Source organism: Hemitrygon akajei, chromosome 6 (genome assembly GCF_048418815.1).
Source record: "Hemitrygon akajei chromosome 6, sHemAka1.3, whole genome shotgun sequence".
Taxonomy (NCBI): domain Eukaryota; kingdom Metazoa; phylum Chordata; class Chondrichthyes; order Myliobatiformes; family Dasyatidae; genus Hemitrygon; species Hemitrygon akajei.
This window is the reverse complement of record NC_133129.1, coordinates 139,829,828-139,854,093: the sequence shown is the minus strand read 5'-3', so window position 1 is coordinate 139,854,093 and position 24,266 is coordinate 139,829,828. Positions and strand designations below refer to the sequence as shown.

The following is a 24,266-nucleotide window of genomic DNA, read 5'->3' as shown; positions in this document are numbered from 1 at the left end:
ACACAGTAAATGGTAGGGCACTGATGAGTGCGGAGGAACACCCCAAAGGGATCTGGGAGTTCAGATACATAATTCCCTGAAAGTGGCATTACAGGTAGACAGGGTTGTAAAGAAGGCTTCTGGCATCCTGGCATTCATAAATCAAAGTACTGAGTATAGGAGTTGGGATGTTATGGTGAGGGTGTATAAGACATTGGTGAGGCTAAATTTGGAGTATTGTGCGCAGTTCTGGTCACCTAACTATAGGAAGGTTATCAGTGAGATTGAAAGAGTGCAGAGAAGATTTACTAGGATATTGCCGGGTCTTCAGGAGTTGAGTTACAGGGAAATTGAACAGGTTAGGATTTTATTCCTTGGAGTGTAGAAGAATGAGAGGGGATTTGATTGAAGTTTACAAAATTATGAGGGGTATAGACAGAGTAAATGCAAGTAAGCTCTTTCCACTTAGATTAGGAGAGGTAAATATGAGAGGACATGACTTTAGGGTGAAAGGGGAAAGGTTTAGGGGGAACTTTGGGGGAACTGAGAGAGTGGTGGGAGTGTGGAACAAGCTGCCATCTGACGTGGTAAATGCAGGCTCACTAAGTCTTAAGAATAAATTGGATAGATACTTGGATGGGAGAGGTCTGGAGGGTTATGGACTGGGTGCAGGTCAATGGGACTAGCAGAATAAAGTTTTGGTACAGACTAGAAGGGCCGAATGGCCTGTTTTCTGCGCTGTAGTGTTCTATGGTTCATGGAAATTATTTTATTGTAATTAAAAACATGTTCACTATGATAAATCAGTAGCTTTGAATGTTATGCAATTTCCAACAAGTAAATTTACAGCTGTACTTAAGCAGACTGCTGGAGAAGTTGAACATATTAAATCATGTTACCCAGATAAAGCAGATAGCTGTAACTCAAGCTTACTCTGCAGTATCTGAATTGGGTTCATCAGATCAGCAGTTGGTCAGCAACTCTGAAGAGACATTATGTAGTTTGTTCATGGTAGCCAGTGAGCGTTTTGTTTGAGGAGTTCTCAAGGGAAAACGCAGCCATACAGACATACTTTATTGATCCGGAGGGAAATTGGGTTTCGTTACAGCTGCACCAACCAAGAATAGTGAAGAAATATAACAATATAAAACCATAAATAACTAAATAATAATAAGTTAATCATGCCAAGTGGAAGTAAGTCCAGGACCAGCCTATTGGCTCAGGGTGTCTGACACTCTGAGGGAGGAGTTGTAAAGTTTGATGGCCACAGGTAGGAATGACTTCCTAAGATGCTCAGTGTTACATCTCGGTGGAATGAGTCTCTGCTGAATGTACTCCTGTGCCTAACAATGAAGTTCGAGGCATCAAGCACCATGAAAGAGGCCTTGGACTCTTCAGAACTCTCTTTTATTTTCTATACTGGGAGATTGGATTAGTCAGGCTGCACCTGTGGTTTGCAAGAAAAGGGCCTGGGTTAATTAGACTATTTGATAAATGGATGGATGAGGTAAAGGAAGAGCTTGCCAGCTGATCCAAATTATTGGGGGTAGGTGGGGTGCTGTCACTGGGTGGTTGGAGTATAGAACTGATATTTGGTAGGGATGGGTAGGCTTGATATTTGGATGGATTAGTGGTGGGAAGGAAGAGAGGGTGCAAAGGGGTTGTGATTGCTTCCATTGTTTTCAATTTTGTCTTTAGAAACTGACCAGCATGAAGTGCGTTATCCTGAAGATGCAAATAAATTCTGAATTGTAGCACTTCTGAAAAGTGCGATGGCTCCATTGTTTTGGTTCTAAGTATCAGATCCTTTTGGCAGATTTCCTGAGGAATTAGAAATGAAGATCCATGAACTGAGTTAAAGGTTACTTTTTTTTCCTTCACCTCAAAACAAGGTGATAAATGGATATTGTAAGGGAATGCACTACTTGATCTGACAGCAGGAAGGTCAAAGATTTGAATCAAAATCTGTGCTGAGTTAGTTGATTCAAAAATGGGAAGCCATGTTGTGGAACATCATCATCTCCCACACAAATCCATTGGATCAAATGACTGAATTTTCTCCTGAACTGCTGAGCTTCACGTGGTGATAATGCTCATGTGGTGGTTGGCATGAACTCAGATTGTTTGATTCGGAAATTGGTTTATTAGTGTCGCACACACTGAGGTACGAAGAAGAACACGCCTGGCATAGTATTCGTACAGAGCAATTACAAGAACGCAATGAGATGATACAAGGCAGAATAAGAGTGCAGAATAAAGTGATACAGGTGCAGAGAAAGTACACTGTAGATAGGCAATAAGTAAATAAGGTCATTACAAGGTAGAAGGTGAGGTCAAGAGTCCATTTTTACCATATTAGGGAACTGGGCAATAGTCTTATAACAGCGGGGTAGAAACAGTTCTCAAGCCTGGTGGTATACGCTTTCAGGCTTTTGTATCTTGTGCCTGGTGGGGGTGGGGTGGGGAGAATATCCGGGTGTGTGGGATCTTTGGATATGCTGACTACTTTACTGAGGCAGTGAGAAGTGTAGTCACAGTCCACAGAAGGGAGGTTGTTTTCTGTGAGCTAATGCTGAGCCACGTCCATAACTCTCTACAGTTTCTTGTGGTCATGGTCAGAGCGGTCAATAGACAATAGAGAATAGGTGCAGGAGTACGCTATTCGGCCCTTCGAGCCAGCACAGCCATTCAATGTGATCATGGCTGATCATCTACATTAGCACCCCGTTCCTGCCTTCTCCCCCATATCCCTTGACTCCGCTATCTTTAAGAGCTCTATCTAACTCTTTTTTGAAAGCATCCAGAGAATTGGCCTCCACTGCCTTCTGTGGCAGAGCATTCCATAGATCCACAACACTCTGGCTGAAAAAGTTTTTCCTCAACTCTGTTCTAAATGGCCTACCCCTTATTCTTAAACTGTGGCCTCTGGTTCTGGACTCCCCCAACATCGGGAACATGTTTCCTGCCTCTAGCATGTCCAATCCCTTAATAATCTTATATGGTTCAATCAGATCCCCTCTCATCCTTCTAAATTCCAGTGTATACAAGCCCAGTCGCTCCAATCTTTCAACATATGACAGTCCCGCCATGCCGGGAATCAACCTTGTGAACCGACGTTGCACTCCCTCAATAGCAAGAATGTCCTTCCTCAAATTTGGAGACCAAAACTGAACACAATTCTCCAGGTGGGGTCTCACCAGGGCTCTGTACAACTGCAGAAGGACCTCTTTACTCCTATACTCAATTCCCCTTGTTATGGTCAAGCCATGATAGGATGTTTTCTGTGGTGCATTGATTAAGAATTGGGTCAGAGGGAACATGACATTTTTTTTTTGGCCTCCTGAAGAAGTAGAGATGCTGGTGAGCTTCCTTGGCCATAGTGTCTATGCGGTTGGATCAGGACAGGCTGTTGGGGCTGTTCACTGAGTTGGCTTTGGAATTAGTTCATTGTTGTCACACATACCTGGGCAGAGTGAAAAGCTTACAGTGCCTGCTGTTCATATAGATCACGTCAGCGCACAGTGCGCTGAGGTAGAACAAGGTAAAACAATAATAGAATGCAGAAAAAAGTGTAACAGCTGCAAAGAAGGTACAGTGCAGGTGGGCGATAAGGTGCAAGATCATAATGAGATTGATCAAAGTCAAGAGTCCATCTTATACTAGGGAATCGCTCAATAGTCAGAATCAGATTACTTATCACTGATGTATGTCACAACATTTGTGTTGTTTTGCAGAGCAATAAGAGTACAAGACATTAAAATTACCATAAGTTACAAAATAAATAAATACTGCAAAATAGGAATAGTGAGGCAGGATTCAAGGACCATTCAAAATCTGATGTCCGAGAGGAAGAAGCTTTTGTGTCCCTTTGTATCAGGCTTTTTTATCTTTAGTTCGATGAGAGGGGGAGTAGAGAGAATGTCTGGGGGGGATGGGTTGCCTGGGAGGCTGGAGTTAATATTTGGCATGACCAGCTTTTTGAAGCAGTTCATGATGGTAATATCAGAATCACTGGAGAGGAGTCATAGGTTCAATGGTGGCCTTTAAGTGAGGTGGGAACCTCAGATTGAAACAGCGAGTGGTTTAAGAATATCTACAAATACCCCTGGCAGGTGATCTGTGCAGGATCTAAGGACGTGGTTGTTCAGGCCAGAAGGTTTCTGCAGGTACGCTCCCCAAGAGGACTAATCTTACATTTGCAATAGTGATTGTGGACACAGGTTTATTCAAGGCTCTCGGGGTGGGTGTGACGTTCCAGTCTCCTTCTGTTCAAAACCAGCATAGTAAGTGTTAAGCTGGGGAGGCGTCACGTGATGACGTAGGATCGAGACGTTGGGAATCCAGCTCCCTCGTAAAAAGTAATGAAATAGGGTTTAAATGAAGAAGAGTTAACAAATATCTACTGGAAACTATTTATAAGCAACTCAGGATTATCTTTTGATATGGCTCCTAAACTGAAACAGAAGAAAGCTACTACTTCGAAGACTGCGCAAATTGGCGGGGATAAAGGCCTAACCGTCTCGGCGAAGCCTCGGACTCAAGTTGGATCTCCTCCCGGCAAAGTGCATGGCACTTCTGATGATGCGGGACAGGAAGTTGCAGCAATGTCGGCGGTCTCTAAGAAGAAACGGCAAGAACAACGCATGCGCAAAAGTATGCATGAACAGATATTAACAAAACTACAAATCTCAACTACGGCTGGAAATGAAATTGGAAGTGGATCGGAAGCAGAAACAGACTCTTTGGGAAATTCAGAGGAAGAAGAGGAGGAAAAGAAGGAAAAGATTAAAGGAGACATAAAAGATATCCTGATATATATTATGAAAGAATTAAAAGCTATAAGAAGGATGCAGAATACACTCGATAATGTGGTGGAAAAACGAAAGAAGATGGATAACAAAGTTAAAGAGATGGAAGTAAAAGTAGAAGAAAACACTGAAAGAATAGATAAGATAGAAGACAATAATCTTGCTTGGACAATAGAAAGAAAACGGATGTTGGAAAAAATGGATGCGCTTGAGAACTCTAGTAGACGAAATAATATTAAAATTGTTGGTCTTATGGAAGGTACAGAGGGAGAAAATCCAATAAAATTCTTTCAAGAATGGATTCCGAAAATTTTGTAAATGAAAGAAGGAAGTCAAGTAATTGAAATTGAAAGAGCAGACAGAGCTTTAAGACCAAGCCCACAACAAGATCAAAAGCCAAGATCAATTTTGATAAAATGCTTAAGGTACCAAGATAAAGAAATGATCTTGAAGGCAGCTACTCAAGGTGCTAAAAGGAGAAATAGGCCATTGATAATAGAAGTGAAAAGAGTTTTTTTTATCCAGACATAAGTTACGATCTTTTGAAGAGGCGGAAGGAATTTAATCCAGTGAAAAAATCTTTATGGGAAAAGGGCTATAAATTTTTATTGAGCTACCCAGCAAAATTGATAATTTTCCTGGATAATGAAGAAAGAAGTTTTTTCGTTGACTACCGGAAAGCGGAGAAATTTGTACAAGAATTACCTGATGTCCATGAAGAGGAGTAAAGAATTATAGAAATGAAATGGACTAATGATGAAGACTGAAACAAGGTTGGACTTGATGGACATTTATAAGGAAAAAAAATAGTCGAGGAGTATTAATTGAGAGTAGAGACATTAATTATTTTCTTCTTTTTTTTTCCACTAATATATTTTCTTTTTTTTTGCGGGGGAGCTGGAGGAGCTCCTGATCGATAGCTGCGAGTTTCACATGTACAATCATGGCGATTGCCATGACCCGTAAAATGGGGGGGGGGGTAATGTTGTGTTCTTTTTATTCGCAACATTAGTGGTGGGGTCTTCTGTTTTTTTTCTTATATATTAGTTATCTTTCTTCCATTTTTCTTCTTTTTTGCCTGGATGGTTGGGGAGAGACTCATAGCAACATGGAGAATTTTGAAGAGTTCCCAAGGTATTATGAATAATTAATTTACTTAATTTTTTAGGTTTTAATGTTAATGGAATTAATGGACCTGTGAAAAGAAATAGAGTTTTAACATATATTAAGAAAATGAAAGGAGATATAGCTTTTTTACAAGAAACACATTTAACAGAAACAGAACATAAGAAATTAAAGAGAGATTGGCTTGGAAATGTCATTGCAGCTTCATTTAATTCAAAATCGAGAGGAGTTGCAATTTTGGGTAATAAATCTTTACCAATTAAAATACAAAATGTAATAATTGATTCGGGGGGAGATATGTGATTATACATTGTCAAATTTTTTCAGAATTATGGACTTTTATGAACATTTATGAACCAAATGAAAATGATGCAAAATTCATACAAGAAGTTTTTTTGAACTTGGCTGATGCACATGATAAAATATTAATAGGTGGAGATTATAATTTTTGTTTAGATCCAGTTTTGGATAGGTCAACTAAAGTTGCTACAAAATCAAAAGTAACAAAACTATCATTAATGAGAGATTTAAACCTGATTGATATATGGAGAAAAATTAATCCAAGAGAAAGAGATTATTCATTTTATTCAAATAGACATAAAACTTACTCAAGGATTGATTTTTTTCTTATTATCAAAAAATATTCAAGGTAGAGTGAAAAGTGTGGAATATAAAGCAAGAATACTGTCAGATCATTCCCCCTTGATAATGACAATGATAATGATGGATAAGGAGGAATCGATCTATAGATGGAGATTTAATTCAATTTTATTAAAACGTCAAGATTTTTGTGATTTTATGAAAAAACAAATTCAATTTTTTTGGATACAAATCTACATTCAGTTGAGGATAAAATTGTATTATGGGAAGCGATGAAAGCATATTTAAGGGGTCAGATTATAAGTTATACATCTAAAATTAAGAAGGAATATGCAGCAGAAATAGATCAATTGGAAAAAGATATCATAAAGTTAGAAAAAGAATCTCAAAGATATATGACAGAAGAAAAATGAAGACAACTTGTTAATAAAAAACTACAATATAATATACTCCAGACATATCGTACAGAAAAAGTAATTATGAGAACTAAACAGAAATATTACGAACTAGGTGAAAGATCACATAAAATTCTTGCTTGGCAGTTGAAAACAGAACAGGTTTCTAAAACAATAAATGCAATAAGAACAAGTGTAAATAAGGTTACTTATAAGCCTTTAGAAATTAATGAAACTTTAAAAAATTTTTATACTGAACTATATCAATCAGAATCACAAAATAAGATTGCTGAGTTAGATAAATTTATCACAAATAACCTTTCCAAAATTAAATTTGGAAGAACAGAAAGGATTAGATATGCCCTTTACATTAAAAGAGGTTGAAGAAGCTTTAGGATCACTTCAGAGTAATAAATCTCCAGGAGAAGATGGTTTTCCTCCTGAATTTTATAAAAAATTTAAAGATTTATTAATTCCTCCTTTTATGGAATTAATATACCAAGTGGAAAGAATGCATAAACTCCCACAATCTTTTTTAACAGCGATCATAACTGTATTGCCAAAAAAAGATAGAGATCCTTTAAAACCAACATCATATAGGCCTATTTCTTTGTTGAATACAGATTATAAAATAATAGCAAAAATTTTATCTAATAGAATATCTAAATATTTACCAAAATTAATACATATGGATCAAAGAGGTTTTATTAAAAACAGACAATCAATGGATAATATAACCCGGTTACTTAGTATAATTCATTTGGCACAAAAAAGAGAGGAAATGAGTGTGGCAGTTGCTTTGGATGCAGAAAAAGCATTTGATAGATTGGAATGGGATTTTTTATTTAAGGTATTGGAAAAATATGAGTTGGGACAATCTTTTATACAATGGATTAAAACTTTAAATACTAATCCTCAAGCTAAAGTAGTTACAAATGGTCAGATTTCAACACCATTTTGTTTAACGAGGTCAACTAGACAAGGCTGCCCATTATCACCTGCTTTATTTGTATTGGCAATAGAACCATTAGCTGAATTAATTAGAACAGATTCAGATATTGGGGGCTTTAGAGTTAATCAAGAAGAATATAAGATTAATTTATTTGCTGATGATGTTTTGATTTATTTAACAAACCCATTGCAATCTTTGCAAAGATTGTCTTTTAGATTGGAAGAATATGGGAAAGTATCAGGGTATAAAGTAAATTGGGATAAAAGTGAAATTTTACCCCTTACGAAAAGAAATTATAATCAATGTCGATTAGCAACTCAATTTCGATGATCAATAAATGGGATAAAATATTTAGGTATTAGAGTTGATAATGATGTAAAAAATTTATATAAACAAAATTATTTGCCATTATTAAAAAAAAAGAGGATCTTGATAAATGGATGATGTTACCAATAACATTAATAGGTAGAGTTAATGCTGTAAAAATGAATATATTTCCTAGATTGCAATATTTATTCCAAACTTTACCAATACAATTACCTCAGAAGTTTTTTCAAGAACTGAATAAATATGTAAGGAAATTTCTTTGGAAAGGAAAGATGTCAAGAATATCATTGGAAAAATTGACATGTAAATTTGATTTAGGAGGGTTACAACTTCCAAATTTTAAGAATTATTATAAAGCAAATCAACTTAGATTTATTGCGTCTTTTTTTGATGAAGAAAAACCGGCATGGATTAGAATAGAATTAGATAAGATAGGAGAAAACATACCAGAAGATTTTATATATAAATGGGAATCCAAATGGATACGGGAAAAAAAAGAATCTCCTATATTAAGACACTTAATTGATTTATGGAATAAGGTAAATATGGACGATGAGATAAAGAAATCTTTATTAGCAAAAAGAACTTTAATTCAAAATAGGCTTATTCCTTTTACAATGGATAATAAACTTTTACATAATTGGTTCCAAAAGGGGATTAAATATATAGGTGATTGTTTTGAAGGTATATTGATGTCATTTGATCAATTAAAAAATTTGATATTTTATATTTATAACACTCTTTTCTGTTATTTTCAATTAAAAGTCTATTTACGAGAAAAGCTGGGTCAAACAATGTTGATACCAAAACCTAGTGAAATAGAAATATTAATTCAGAAAGGAAAAATTAAAAAATTTACTTGTATGTATAATGTGATTCAAAAACAGACAATTAAATTAGGAATTCATAAATCAAGACAAAAATGCGAATCTGATTTGAATGTTAAAATTGATGGAAAAAACTGGTCAAGATTATGTTCTGATAGTATGAGAAATACAATAAATGTTTGACTTAGATTAATACAATATAATTTTTTACATCAATTATATATAACACCACAGAAAATAAATAGATTAAATTCAAATATGTCTGACCAATGTTTTCGATGTAATCAAGAAATTGGTACTTTTTTACATTCTACTTGGTTTTGTTTTAAAATTCAACCATTTTGGATAAATTTAAGACTTTTATTGGAACAAATTACTGGAGTACAACTCCCACATAGTCCACTATTATTTTTATTAGGAGACATTGAAGGGACAATACCGAAACTTAAATTGAATAAGTATCAGAAAAAAATTATAAAAATTGCATTGGCAGTAGCCAAAAAAGTTATCGCAGTTACTTGGAAATCTGATTTATATTTAACTATGGATCGTTGGAATAATGAAATACATAGTTGTATTCCACTTGAAAAAATTACATATAATCTAAGAAATGAATATGATATATTTTTGAAAATTTGGTTCCCATACTTACAAAAGATAGGATTAAATACATCGTTGAAGATAAAATTATAAAATAATTGGGGAAAGTAAAAATAAATATCAAAATTATTTTGAACTCCATGGAGCATGTGGGAATCCTCCGATATCCAGGCAATCTTTCTCTTCTTTCCTTTTTTTCTTTCTTTAGATAAGGGTTAAGGGAGGGAGGGTTAAGGGGAGGGGGGGAGGGTCAATATTATTTTTCTTACTATTTTATCATCACATTTATTCTTTGTAATTTCTAAAATTTAATAAATAAATAATAATAAAAAAAAGTAAGTGTTAAGAGATGGGAAGAGATGCTTTGTTGTCGTTGATGCTGCCCAATAACTTCTGGATCTAAGGGAATCGAGGGATATGGGTGTTAGTACAGGAACATAGAGATGAGAAGGAACATTATCTAGAAATTTGAAAAACATATGAAAACAAGTTCAAAGGGCCAAGCTCACTCCTTAATTCTTGTTTTCTTATGTTACAATATATTATAAATTTAAATATATTTATTGATACAGTACAGATCAGGCCCCTTCCGGCCTGACAAGCTGTGCTGTCCAGCAACCCACCTATTTTAACACGAGCCTAACCACAGGACAATTCACAATAACCAAGCAGCCTACTAGCCAGTGTCCGGTACGTCTTCAGACTGTGGGAAGAGACTGGGGAAGCCAGAGGAAATCCACACAGTCGCGGCGAGATCCTTACTGACAGAGGTGGTACTGAACCCTGAATTCTGATGCCCTGAACTGTAATACAATCGTGCTCAATGCTGCCCGACTTACTGTGTTTCATTGACGTTCTCTTAATAGGTAGGTCTTGAAACAATGATAATGGGCTCATTATGATATACTGACCTTCAGTTAATGGACAGGCTCTGATTGCAAGAATTCAATGTACTGAACAAATTTCACGACATGCCAGTAATATTAAACCTGATACTGAAACCTGTCAATGGATACATTGCCATTCTGCAGAAGAATGCACTTCAAATCATTCACATTCCATTAACTTCTTCATGTAAAACATTGATAGCCTCAAGTGCAATGACACCTCTTTCTGATCACTACAAACAATAACTTGGACATTTTCTGACTCTAAGTTATCCAAATATGCTGAGGAAGAATTGTTCAGAGATCCGAATAGGAACCATGCTGAGGATTTACTGCAAGTGCTGGAGCTGGTGATTCCGGCCACAGGACCGGCTTCCCTGTGGCAGCAAGCACATCGTCTTGAGCTGACTCTACCTCAGGCAGTTATTTCCAGCCCCAACCTTTTGAGTTCTGAACTTACATCTGGCTTACATTTGTCCTCCATTGATGCTGCCCTCACCCGCACCTCCTCCATTTTCCAAACATCCATCTTCCTGCCACCTTAAAAGTGATAGAGTTTCTCTTGTCCTTTCCTACCAGCCCATGAGCCTCTGCATCCATCACATCATCCCTCGCAACTTCCGCCATCTCCAAAGGGATCCTACCACCAAACTTATCTTTCTCCTGCTCCCCACTCTCTTCACTTTCTACGGTGATCGCTCCCTCTGTGATTCCCTTGTCCACTCATCCCTCCTGGCACTTACCCCTGCAAGCGGCCGAAGTGCTTCACCCACCTGCTGGGGTTGTCTGTTGTGCCCGGTGCTCGCGATACAGCCTCATCTACGTTAGTGAGACCCGCCATAAATTGGAGGACTGCTTTGTAGGGCACCGTTGCTTCATCTGCCAAAAGCTGGACTTCCCAGTGGCCAAACGTTCCAATTCTGACTTCCATTCCTGTTCTGGCATGTCTGTCCATGGCCTCCTCTTGTGCCAAGATGAGTCCACCCTCAGTGTGAAGGAGCAACATCCTATATTCAAGTAACCTCCAACCTGATATCATGACTATCGATTTCTCCTTCTAGTAAAAATATTTTCCCTCCCCCTCCCCTCTTCTTCTATTCCCCACTCTAGGCTCTTACCTCTTCACATCTGCCTTTAACCTCACCCTCGGGGCCCCTCCTCCTTTCCTTTTAACTATGGTCAACTCTCCTCTCCTATCAGTTTCTTAACTCTTCCGCCGTTTACCTTTCCTACCCACCAGGCTTCACCGATCACCTACCTATCCCTCTTGCCCCTTCCCTCACCTTTTTATTCTGGCATCTTCCCCCTTCCTTTACAGCCCTGAAGAAGAGTCTCGGCCCAAAATGTTGACCCTTTGTTCATTTTCATAGATGCTGTCTGATCTGCTGAGTTCCTCCAGCATGTTGTGGCTTGCTTTATTATCCAAGTCAGCGTGTAACATTGGTATGCCTTCACTATATTCCTAAAATGAAAAAAAAACTAGAGACAGCCAGCACAATCGAAGACCCCACCCATCCCTAATATTCTCTCTTCTCTCCTTTTCCAAAGAGCAGAAGGTGCTGTTACGAACCCCGTAACTGGGTCACTTACCAGCAGAGATAGAGAGGTCCGTTGAAGCCTGACAATATGATTTTTAACAGTATTTATTAGTAAAAATACACAAAAATAATATCAATGCAAACATACAGATAATATACGTCGTCAATACTAACTCTAAAAGTGCGGGTATAATAATAATCAATAAGAAATAAGCTCTATCGTTGTCTAGGGGATAATGTATTGTCCGATGGAAATATAAAAGTCACTCAGTTCATGCAGGCTGCAGCCTTTTGGGGACCGCTGTGTGGCAGTGGTTGGAGAGAGAGAGAGATTTTGAGAAACTTGCCGGCTTTCCTTTTATGATTTCGATCCGTCAGAGTCTCGTTGGGGTGACCGTTCACTTGTGGCCTCTCCTTTAGCTAAGCCGTTCTTCCGTGGCGAGCCCGCCAATCCCAGGCAAGGGAAGGACGTACACGAGCCCCCTGCGTCTAAAGGGGTTGTTCCCCAGACCCTCTTTTATCCTTACTCACGGGGTCTCAGATGTCAATCAGGTTGGGATGATGCAATCCCTCAACCAGCCCACTCTGGTCGTCCCCTGAGGGGCTTCAATGAATAGTACAGTACTCAATACACAATTCCGTCTCCAAGAGACAATGGCCGTTATCAGTGGCTTTGTTTCGCTGAGGCCAGGACACATTCCAAACCTTGTGGATTCTCTCTCATTTCCTGGGTCCCAGACCCGAATTAATAGCGATCTTGCGATTCTCAAAAAGGAGGGGGCTACTTTGTACCCTTCGGCCCCTCAGAGTTGCAGCACTTTCGTAACATCCCCGTCCTTCTAAGATTTTTACCACCGGTAAAAATGAATTAATACAGAGTCTTACAGGATTTCAGAATCTAACACAATACAGACGTTTTTTTTCACTACAGAGTAATACAGTTATACATTCAATTCAGCATCTAAACAGTTAGCGATTACATTGTCACTTCCTTTTATATCTTACCATCTTGTACCTTAATAAATTCTTGTAGCATCAGACTCCAATTTAATAACCTCCTAGTTTTAATCCTTTTCTTCCGCAAACAAAAACTAAAGAGTTGTGATCTTAGCTTACGTGTATACTACAAAAGTTCATGCAAATACTAATCTTTATGTTACTTTCAAACTTAACAGTCAATCTTCCATGGGGGTTGTCTTTATTATTCACCTGCTTTGTCGAAATCCCTTAAAACCGGATCCTATTATTTAAAATGGCATCCCGTCAACCCTTGCCCCTTTTCCAGTTAACTCCCACGTGGTTAACTTGTATACTAGTGTGGAATAGGCTTTCGTATGCTCCTTTCATAGGAGTTATTTTATCAACAATGTGTTCCAAACTTAGACCATTTTCCGAATTTCCACACAATTCTTTAATTTTAAGCAAGTTGTTAGTTTTATCTTCAGGAACCTTCAGGCTATTAGTTTTCAGCTTAAACTCTTTGTTCAAACAGCACTTCAAATTCTGCTTTTTCACAGCACACTCTTGAATAACAATAGCGTGTGGGGCACCTTTACATTCCAACTCAACCTATAATTGATTCGCAGGCACCGCGTTACCAAGCCATTGTCTCTGTAGCCTGCTTGCTGCTTCCGACATCAATCCAGACTTTAAATTTTCTTCATTCAATTTAGGAACTACACTTTTCCCTTTTCCTTCAATAATAATATTCACCTCACCACCTTTTATCTCCTCACTAACTTTTAACACACCTTCGAACACAAACAACTGGGAATTCTCACTTCCCACTATTACCAAGGTTAACCCTTTCTTCACTGAACCAAGTCCATCTGACCCGCAAGGACTGCATTCCTTTTCAACTGAATCAAATACCTCAGACTTGTTCTGAGCTCCATTACTAGGTTCAGTACCACGTGCATTCACATCTTGAACACACTCAAACGGGACATCTGCCTCTTCCAGGCTTCCAATACCCGTACCCTTTTCAAATTCTAAATTCCCCTGATCCTCCCAGTTACTCTCTGGGCAACTCCCTTCCAGAGTAAACTCAGCCCCGCGGTCTGTAACAACCTCATCTGCCAACCCAGCAGACTTCTTCAAGGTAATGGCATCCTTTTCATCTAGGACTGCCCTCATTTCATTATCGGGAACATATTTAAAATTTTTAACTTCTTCAAACAGTTCTGCCAAACCAGACAGATCATCCATGTCCAACCCTGGACCTTTTAACAGCCTTATCTGTTTCTCATCTTTACTCCGTGCCTCTATAAATTTCCTCCTGGCTAAGGGAAGGACTACCTCCTCTCCCTTACTTTCTTTCACTTTCCTATTCTCCGTTTTACCACCCTCTAACTCCTCTTGGTACAGGGTCGGTAAAAATGTCTCGGCCAAATCAATACTGGCCTGATTTAAACTGGTCTCGTTTTCAGCTGCCTTTCTCGACATGCTGCGAGTGATCGCACATGCGGGATAGATCTTGGAATCTAGGGGCGGGTCCTCAACACTTACAGGCTGGCTCGGCAGCTCCATGGCCGACCAAACATCACCACCAGCTAAATCGTTACCCAGAAGGACGTCTACGTCAGTTCTTGGGAATTCTGATCGCACCCCTATTTCAACTGGTCCAGATACCAGCTCACAATTTATAATGATCCTATGCAAGGGCACCGCTTCTGTCCCTTTTCCTATGCCTCTCAAAGCTACCTCTCCAGTCTTGCGACCAAAACCCAGTATCTTACTGCGAATCAATGACAGTTCAGCTCCCGTGTCTCTCCAGATCCGCACTGGAACTGGTGTGTCTCCCTCTCTCACAGACACGGTTCCTTCTGAAATACATTTCTCAGACCCCTCTCGTATTCTGTCTACCTGGGGCTTTCTCGTCGATTTACTGAACACCACTACACATCCTGTAGGGACTGCTGCTCTCCCTTTTCCTAGCTCCTTCTTCGGAGCAAGGCACTTAGATGCAATATGACCCACCTTTCCACAATTAAAACAGGTCAAGCCAGGACCTCTCCTGCCGTCTTGCCTTTCCTCCTCCTTAATTTTACCACTAGCTCCCGGTGGGATTTCTGCCTCAGCCGGCGGGCTTTCTCTACCGTTCCCACGGTCTCTCTGGTAACTTTTATTCGAGGAAAACTTTGTCTTGTGGGTTAGGGCATATTCATCTGTGAACCTAACAAATTCGGAGATGGACTTATTCGGCCTCTCATTCAAATACATCCGGATATCATCTGAAACACAACCTTTAAATTCCTCAATCAGAATTAACTCCCTGAGATGCCAAAAATCCTCTTTTACCATTTCTGCTGCACACCAACGATCCAAGAGCACACCCTTCTCATAGGCAAACTCTGCATTCGTCTGATTCCACCCTTTCTTTAAATTTCTGAACTTTTGTCTATACGCTTCAGGTACCAATTCATAGGTCCGAAGAACGGCTTCCTTTACTTTCTCATAATTCTCAGACTCCTCCTCCTCCATGGACAACGCCGCATATACCCGTTGTGCCTTCCCTTTTAACACACTTTGTAACAACGCCACCCACTGATCTTTGGGCCACTTCTGACTCACTGCCACCTTTTCAAAATGCAAGAAATAACTATCAACATCCGTCTTCTCAAACGGAGGTACTAACCTAAACTCCCTACTAACATTAAACCGCACCTCTCGGTCTGACCCTTGAGCTCTTCGCTCTTGCCTTAACTTCTCCATGTCCAAGTCATGTTGCCTCTGTTTCTCTTTCTCCTCATACTCCCTCTCCTTCTCGGCTCTTTCCTTCTCCTTTTCAGCTGCTTCCAGCTGTTTTAACTGAATTTCATGCTCCCTCTGCTTCTCAGCTCTTTCCTGCTCCCTCTTCACCTCTAACTCCTTTAGCTGGAGCGCATGCTCCCTTTGCTTTTCGGCTCTTTCCTGCTCTTTTTCCTTTTCGGCTCTTTCTTTTTCCTTTTTAGCTCTTTCCTTTTCAGCTGCTTCCAGCTGTTTTAACTTAATTTCATGTTCCAACCTTAATTTCTCCAACTCTAACTGAGCCGTCCCACTAGCTGGTACCTTTTCAGGGATATTTTCCAATACCTCAGCCGAAAACACATTCTTCACAATATAATACTGAGTTATGGCCCCCCGCACCTCCCGCTTTTTCATCGACAACCTCACCTCTGCGAGGTTTAGTCCTTTCGCAATATTTATCAAGTCCGACTTTGTGGCGGCCTCTAGTGCCTCCAGAGTCGGATTTTCTATAAATTCGTCAACGTCCATCTTTGCTGGTTTCCTGTCTGGTTACCCGTGCAACCAGACCCACGTTTGGACTTAAAAGCCCGATTCACTGGCCCTCCAATTTGGTATCAAATCTCGAGACGAGGCCCCCACTTTGTTACGAACCCCGTAACTGGGTCACTTACCAGCAAAGATAGAGAGGTCCGTTGAAGCCTGATGATACGATTTTTAACAGTATTTATTAGTAAAAATACACAAAAATAATATCAATGCAAACATACAGATAATAGAAGTCGTCAATACTCTAAAAGTGCGGGTATAATAATAATCAATAAGAAATAAGCTCTATCGTTGTCTAGGGGATAATGTATTGTTTGATGGAAATATAAAAGTCACTCAGTTCATGCAGGCTGCAGCCTTTTGGGGACCGCTGTGTGGCAATGGTTGGAGAGAGAGAGAGATTTTGAGAAACTTGCCGGCTTTCCTTTTATGATTTCGATCCGTCAGAGTCTCGTTGGGGTGACCGTTCACTTGTGGCCTCTCCTTTAGCTAAGCCGTTCTTCCGTGGCGAGCCCGCCAATCCCAGGCAAGGGAAGGACGTACACGAGCCCCCTGCGTCTAAAGGGGTTGTTCCCCAGACCCTCTTTTATCCTTACTCACGGGGTCTCAGATGTCAATCAGGTTGGGATGATGCAATCCCTCAACCAGCCCACTCTGGTCGTCCCCTGAGGGGCTTCAATGAATAGTACAGTACTCAACACACAATTCCGTCTCCAAGAGACAATAGCCGTTATCAGTGGCTTTGTTTCGCTGAGGCCAGGACACATTCCAAACCTTGTGGATTCTCTCTCATTTCCTGGGTCCCAGACCCGAATTAATAGCGATCTTGCGATTCTCAAAAAGGAGGGGGCTACTTTGTACCCTTCGGCCCCTCAGAGTTGCGGCACATTCGTAACAATGCAAAAAGCTGAAAGCACATACCACCTGGCTCAATGGCTGCTGCTATCCTGCTGTAATAAAGCTTTTAACCGGTTCCTAGTACAATAAGATGGGCTGTTAACCTCACAATGTACCTCGTTATGATCTTGCATTTTATTGTGTACCTGCATTGTACTTTCTTAGTTGTTGTTACGCTATAATCTGCATTCTGTTATTGTTTACCTTGTACTGTGTCATTGCACTGTGTAATGATTTGATTTGTGTGCAAAACAAACTTTTTCACTGTATTTGGTACAGGTGACAATAGTATACCAATTTCAATAACAAATCAGAAATAGGAGTAAATGATGGAAGCACTCTGCAAGTCAGGCAGCATCTATAGTGAGAGAAGCAGAGGTGACATTTTAGATTGGGACCGTACTGTGAAAGATCTGCTCGCCGTCTATTGTTGAAATCTGACCCTTTTGAAAGCATTTTGGCCCTCACCATAAGCACTGTGACATTCAGAAATCATTTCAGAAGGCAACACTCCATGACATTCAAATAAAGTACATAAAAGTTAATGTTTTTAATAAAGCTGGCTGTTTGCACCTGCCTTCCAGATCGTAAATCTCGTAGTGGGTCACTTTACCTCTATGCCCATCCCCAATACCTAAATTTCAGTAATAGGTTCATTTAGGAGTCCCTTAAGTTCATGTATGTGTGCTGGCTTCTAACAGGAGTTGTATCTGAAATGGAAGATGGGCAGGACTTGCTGTTCAAAGAATATTACAGCCATCATGTCAGTGATATCTTTTTTAACAACATAGTTTGTGCCAGTGAAAAATGTGTACCACCAGTACTGCATCTTAGCGTATACATTGGTAGACAAGTGACATGCATGCGGGCTGATTCTGTACTCCATCGTTTTCATGTCAGACAGATGCCATCCAGATCTGTACACGTTGCAGCCAAGCTGGATTTATATTCAGGTCCAGAAGAGTGAAATGAGCTCAGTGGTGTCCCTGGCCTCTAGCCCCATCCGTACCCCAATCTGGCCACAGTCTAGATGTCTACAATCTGATTTGAAAGCCCATTTTTTTCCTGTCCTTCATCTGGACCCAATCTAGTTCTTGGATCTCTGGCTTCAGGAGCCAGAACTGGAAAGATTTCTGTCTCTGATTCCTGGTCTCAGCCCCTGCCCCAGTCTCAGGGTCTAAGGCACCTTGTCTCAGTCAGGCCTCTGATCTCTAGTCTGTTATCTCTGGGGACTTGGGTATATATTGGGCCCTAGAGGGCAGTGGGGCAGACAAATCCATCTGCAGTCTTCAACATTGTTCCTGGTCACCACACAGTGAAGGGCTTCTACATTATGGATGGATGGCACAGTGATATTACCTACCACTTATTCTAAAGTGCTGGGCTAAACCTAGACTTCCCAAGCACTCCCCACCCCCATGGTCTGTCTGTGACCTGCAGAAGAAAATCAATCACCATGCCAAAATCAGACAGGTCAAGCAGAGTTCTCCATTGACGTAGGAAGTCCCACAAGATTAAAAATGGTTGACTACCTCACTTCGCCATTAGCCGGAGCTGGAGCTTCTTACCTTCCTAATCTCCTTCCATAGTGCCCTTCCCTCACAAAGGAACCTGTGTCAGAGAATCCTCTGACCTTACCATTGACAGTGTAGGTATTCTGGGTGTGGGGTCTCCTAGAGTTATGTAACTTTTGATCTTCTGTTAAGAGCCACCTTAAAGTTGTTCAAGAATCCTGTTTGATGCATTTGTTGCTTCCACAGCTCCAGGAACGCTTTCCACCTTGATGCATTGGTGATCTATTAAGTGGCTCATCGATATGTTCTTCTGGATTAATAATCCGGTTTTAATGCACCAAAATCTTGTTTATTAATCTTATTTTAAAAAGCAGAATCTATCTTCAAAGATTCCCACCATTCATGCATGCCCTCTTCATGCTACTGCCATCAGGTAGGAGGTATAACGGTCTTGGTTCAGGAACAGTTATTACCCTGCAACCAGCAGGCTCCTGAACTGGTGTAGCTAACTCTGAACAGCTTCTATAATCTGCAGACTCACTCTCAAGGACTCCTTACCACTCATGTTCTCAGAATTACTTTTATTTGCACAGTTCGTCTTTGCACTTTGGTGTTCGTCAGTCTTTATGTGTAGTTTTTAAAATAAAATTCTTTTGTTTCTTTTACTATTAAAAGTCTGCAAGAGAATTAACCTGAAGGTAGTATGTTTGTAATACATTCAAAAATTGATATCAAATTTGTGTTGAACTTTAAATTTTGAATATGCTCCTGTGAATTTTCTAGTGCAACATTTTAAATGAGATGGGACATGACTGATCAGAATCTGTGAGTTAGTATTAGCCAGTTCAGAATAACAGCTGCAACAGAATGATATAAATGCCACAAATAGAAAGATTGCACCCATTTATTTCCAATAACTCTAATGATAGTTGTGGTGACATTGCAGAGGATTAGCTGTGATACTGATAGAAAGCATGACATCACCATATTTCCAAAGAACTGAACTCGCCTATGCTTTTCACAAAACATCTGTCACAATGACTCACAGCTGAGCTCTGCTTTTCCAGTATTTACTCCACTTCCCACTTCCTAATGTTTTTCATTATCTTTTTAATCAGAGCGTGATGAACCAAGTCTAGGGGTTGACGTTCCCCCTGTGATTTATGCAGCACATTAATAGTACTGGAATGGTAATTGTGTGGTCATTGTGCAAAGTGGGTGAGCAGTTTAATTGCTGACGTTGCTTACTAATGTACGTGTTGTACAGTGCTTGGAAGTTCTGGGTCAGTGGATGACCTAGATTTGACTGGCTTGTGATTATTAGATCTTGGTCATCACTTGAAGCACCACTGGCACAGCACAGATCTGGTCATATGTACACTAGAAGGAGATGGGATGACGAAAGAACAGCAGCAAGCTAACAACGATTCTCAAACATTTAGCAGCTTGATGTTGTGTTCAACTATAAGCCCAGCAGTTTCCAGGTTTCTTGAATGGATTTTTTGCAAGTTGCCACAGTGGGATAGGAACTTACATCCTCTGAATTTCTTATGTAGTAACACTAATCCATTATACCTTTCTTTCCCTTTACTGTTTCGCCAATAAAAGTGGCCTCTGATATTCTCAGGGGAGTTGCTACCTGTGCTCAGCATTGTGGCAAGCATTGCTGTTAGTACTGGGAGAAAAGGAGGACTCTGCAAGATGAGTAAGGTTTTGCTGAGAGTAATCAAGCTGCAATAAGATCTTCAGCAAACACTGCATGCACTGATCAGCACTCACACACCACGGAATGTGACTCTCCAGTTATTTACTGAGGGAGTACTGCACAGAGGGAGATGGATACTTTTCAGACTGGATATTAAACTAATTCTAGTTCACACAGATGTTATCAATGCCATGGCATATAAATGTAGCAATCACTTTTGGCTGCCTTATTGGAAATCGAAAAGGTAAAATTTGTGCTACACTATATAACACTCTGATTAGATCCTGTATGGAGCATTGCAATAATCTCTGACCACCCCATTTTACAATTCGTGTTGAAGGCCTTGATACTAATGCAGATTCAGAGTAAGGTACTGAACCCAAGGAGAAGATAATAAAGATTATTTGCATTGATTAAGAAGTATTCAAAATGAAGTGCTCAGGATGATTGAAGAGTTTTATTGGCTACACAAAGAGAAACTCGCTCTTTTTGGAGAGCCAATTTTGAACAAAGGGACATCGCTAAAAATCAAAACAAGGCAGTTCAGGAATGTTGCCAGGATGCAATACTGAAAGCAATAGTAATTGGAGATGCAAAAATCTCAAAATAGTTTGACATTTTAATTTGGCAAATTATCAGGGTTGAGGATCAGTACTAATATGGCCACAAGAAGTTCTGCAGATCCTGAAAATGTGAGCAATACACAGAGAATGCTGGAGAAACTCTGCAGGTCAGGCACAACTATGGAGAGAAGTGACCAGCTGACGTTTCAAAATGTTGACTGTTTATTTCCCTCCATAGCACGACCTGCTATGTTCCTCCATCGTTCTGCGTGAATCTGGTTGAATCATGGGACAATCTGAAGGAATAGATCTGCCTCCTCCTCCTACATTTCCTTAATGTTGCAGTCATCACCAATGATTCATTAGAGTATTCTGAGACTGTATAATAAAGTGCTGATTACATGAAGATTGTCTAATTTTGTTTCCTCAGAGCAAGACAGTTTGTTATTTTAGTTCATAAATATATTAACAATTTTATAAATTATTTTAACAGGACATTGCTGCGCCTGGTACTTTACAAATAAACATCCCAAATGCTTGGACCACGAAGTGTTTACTGTACATGCGCTGTGATCTGAGGAGCAAAATTCTGATTGTAGTAGGGCCCACTAAGGAAGCGTTTAAAAGTTGTGAAGCATTGCTTGTGAAATAATGCGCAATTCTCTTCATAAAAGGCTGGTTGACATCTGCAAATTCAGGCTGCAGTAGCTTAAACTATGCAATACATTATAATATAATAACTAACATTAGAGATGTGTCTGAAAGTAGCCGTCATCCACTTGTAATTTACAGTTACGATTAGACTGTGAGCTGTTGAGTACTGACTGAGCTAGAGGTGCAAATTGTAAAACAAGTGCTTCCGTGTATGGGCTGATAGAGATGTTTTGAATCCAGGCCTTCAAGGATTAGTCAGGAAATACCCAGTGTGAATCAGAAACATGGGGATCAGTATGGTCCCAGTTTTAATTTCCAGCACTGCATGATATCTGCTGGAAGATACTAAACTCTGCATTGCTGCAGAATATATTGAGCTGATACTCTTGATAATCTTAATCCCATCTCTCAACAGTTGTCCTGAGTAGCTCTTTCAGTACTGCTCACCACTTGATTCGCGTTGTGAATCACTTTGCAGTGCCATTGATACTGGTGCAGAGCAGAGGGGGAAGTGAGAGTGGAAAGGTTGCATGAAAGTTCAGTCGGAGAATGAAGGTCATGGTTCAGTGGCAAAATAAGGACACCGAGATGGAGTGAGTCACACTTTAGAGATGAACCCAGGGGTCATAAAATGTCAACTGGTGGGTTTTGGTGTCTGCAAGATTATGGAAAAGAAAACCTGAGTCATTTAATCCTTGGGATATTAATAGCGAGATTCCTGGTGCATGAGAGGCTGTCTCAAGAATACAGTTTCAATATGGAATAGTTAACTATTTTACTTCTGCGGATATCCCGAATGCATTTTTTTAATGAGTAACTTAAAAAGATTAACTAAAGTAAAAAAATAGTTTTAAATCTGTATGTGGTGCTCCTGGTGCGGCCTCCTGTGTATCGGTGAGACCTAATGTAGATTGGGAGACCACTTCACCAAGCATCTACGCTGCGTCCGCCAGAAAATGTGGGATCTCCCGGTGGCCCCCCATTTTAATTCCATTTCCCATTCCAATAATGTCTTATCATTGGCCTCCTCCACTGTTGTGATGAGGCCACACTCGGGTTGGAGAAACAGCACCTTATATTCCTTTTGAATACCCTCCAACCTGATGGCATGAACATTGATTTCTCGAACTTCCAGTACCCTTCACAATTTCCCATCCTTTTTCCCTCTCTCACCTTATCTCCTTGCCTGCCCATTGCCTCCCTCTGGTCCTCTGCCCCCACCTTTTTTTTCTTCCATGGCCTTCTGTCCTCTTCTATCATTCAATCATACTTCCCCTTCTCCAGCCCTGTATGTCTTTCATTATTCAATTTCCCACCTCTTTACTTCATCCCTTCCCCTTCGGGTTTCACCTATCACTTAGTGTTTCTCCCTCCCCTTCCCCCACCTTTCAAATCTACCCCTCAGCTTTTTCCCTCCAGTCCTGCTGAAGGGTCTCGGCCCAAAACGTCAGCTGTACTCTTCCATAGATGCTGCCTGGCCTGCTGAGTTCCTCCAGCATTTTGTAATTCACTTTGAAAGATTTCAAGGGAAATGTTCTCCTTTACTAAATTGTATCAGTTGTATTGCTGCATTTAAATTGATTGTGGATGAGCAAACGAGGAAGAATCAAGTGTAGTTTCAAAGGTTCATTTATTATCAAAGTATACAACTCTGAAATTCTTCTCCAGGTAGCCATGAAACCAAGAAAGGAAAGAAAGGCCTTTCAGTGATCAACCCCCAAATCTCTCCTCCCTGCACAAAAAAAGAACAAAAACGGAACAGGCACATCGACCCCCATAACCCCCTCTCCTGTACACAAAAAAGTGAGAAAGATCTGGCGAAAAATATAGAATATAAGAAAAATTATAAGATGGGGGTGTGGGGTGGGAGAGAGTATAGTCCAAATCCATATCCAAAATGCAGAAAACGTGGGTAACGTTATTCGGGTAAAACGACAGGCTTTTCCCTTTGAGGCAGCAGAGCGATCAAAAGGCAGTCTACCCTCTCCATAGCAGAGTGACCTTGCCAGTGATCAAAAGGTAGGCAGCTGACACTCACCCTCCGCATTTTCCTCGATGTTTCAATCTCCCTTGCCACTTTAATCAGCAAGCAATGGAAGCTTTAATCAGCAAAATGGAGTTGAACATTGGCTTCTGCCCTGAAGGCTTCTTGCCACGAGGTTCAGACTTGCTGCCTCTGCTTCCCAGAATCCTCTTAGAGACTGCAGAGCGCTAGAACACCCAGATGGTCTACAAGCTACAAATCGCAGGCTCCGTATTTGTATCAGGCGATATATTTGCTAGTAATATAGACTGTGCTCTTTGCACTAACATCATCAGGGATACCTTGCAGGAATTGTGTTGGGGACAAACAGAGGAACAACATGGTACAATGTAGCTTCTTCCCATCTGTCATCACATTTCTGAATAGTCCATGAAAACATGAACACTACCTCATTATTCTATTCTAATGCTATTTACTATATTTTATAATTTATAACAACCATGTCTTTGCACTGTAATGCTGCCACAAAGTAGCAAATTTCACATCATACAAAATAATGATAATAAATCTGATTTCTAATAGAGGCCTTTAAAAAATCTAAATCTCTGATATGTCACAGTTAAGAAGTAAAAGAGT

General features: G+C 40.0%; 1 protein-coding gene across 2 annotated transcripts in view; it reads left to right on the top strand.

Annotated features, from left to right (window-relative positions):
- Positions 1 to 24,266, top strand: part of LOC140729541 (uncharacterized) — a 170,656-nt gene that overhangs the window by 86,420 nt on the left and 59,970 nt on the right. The window lies entirely within an intron of this gene.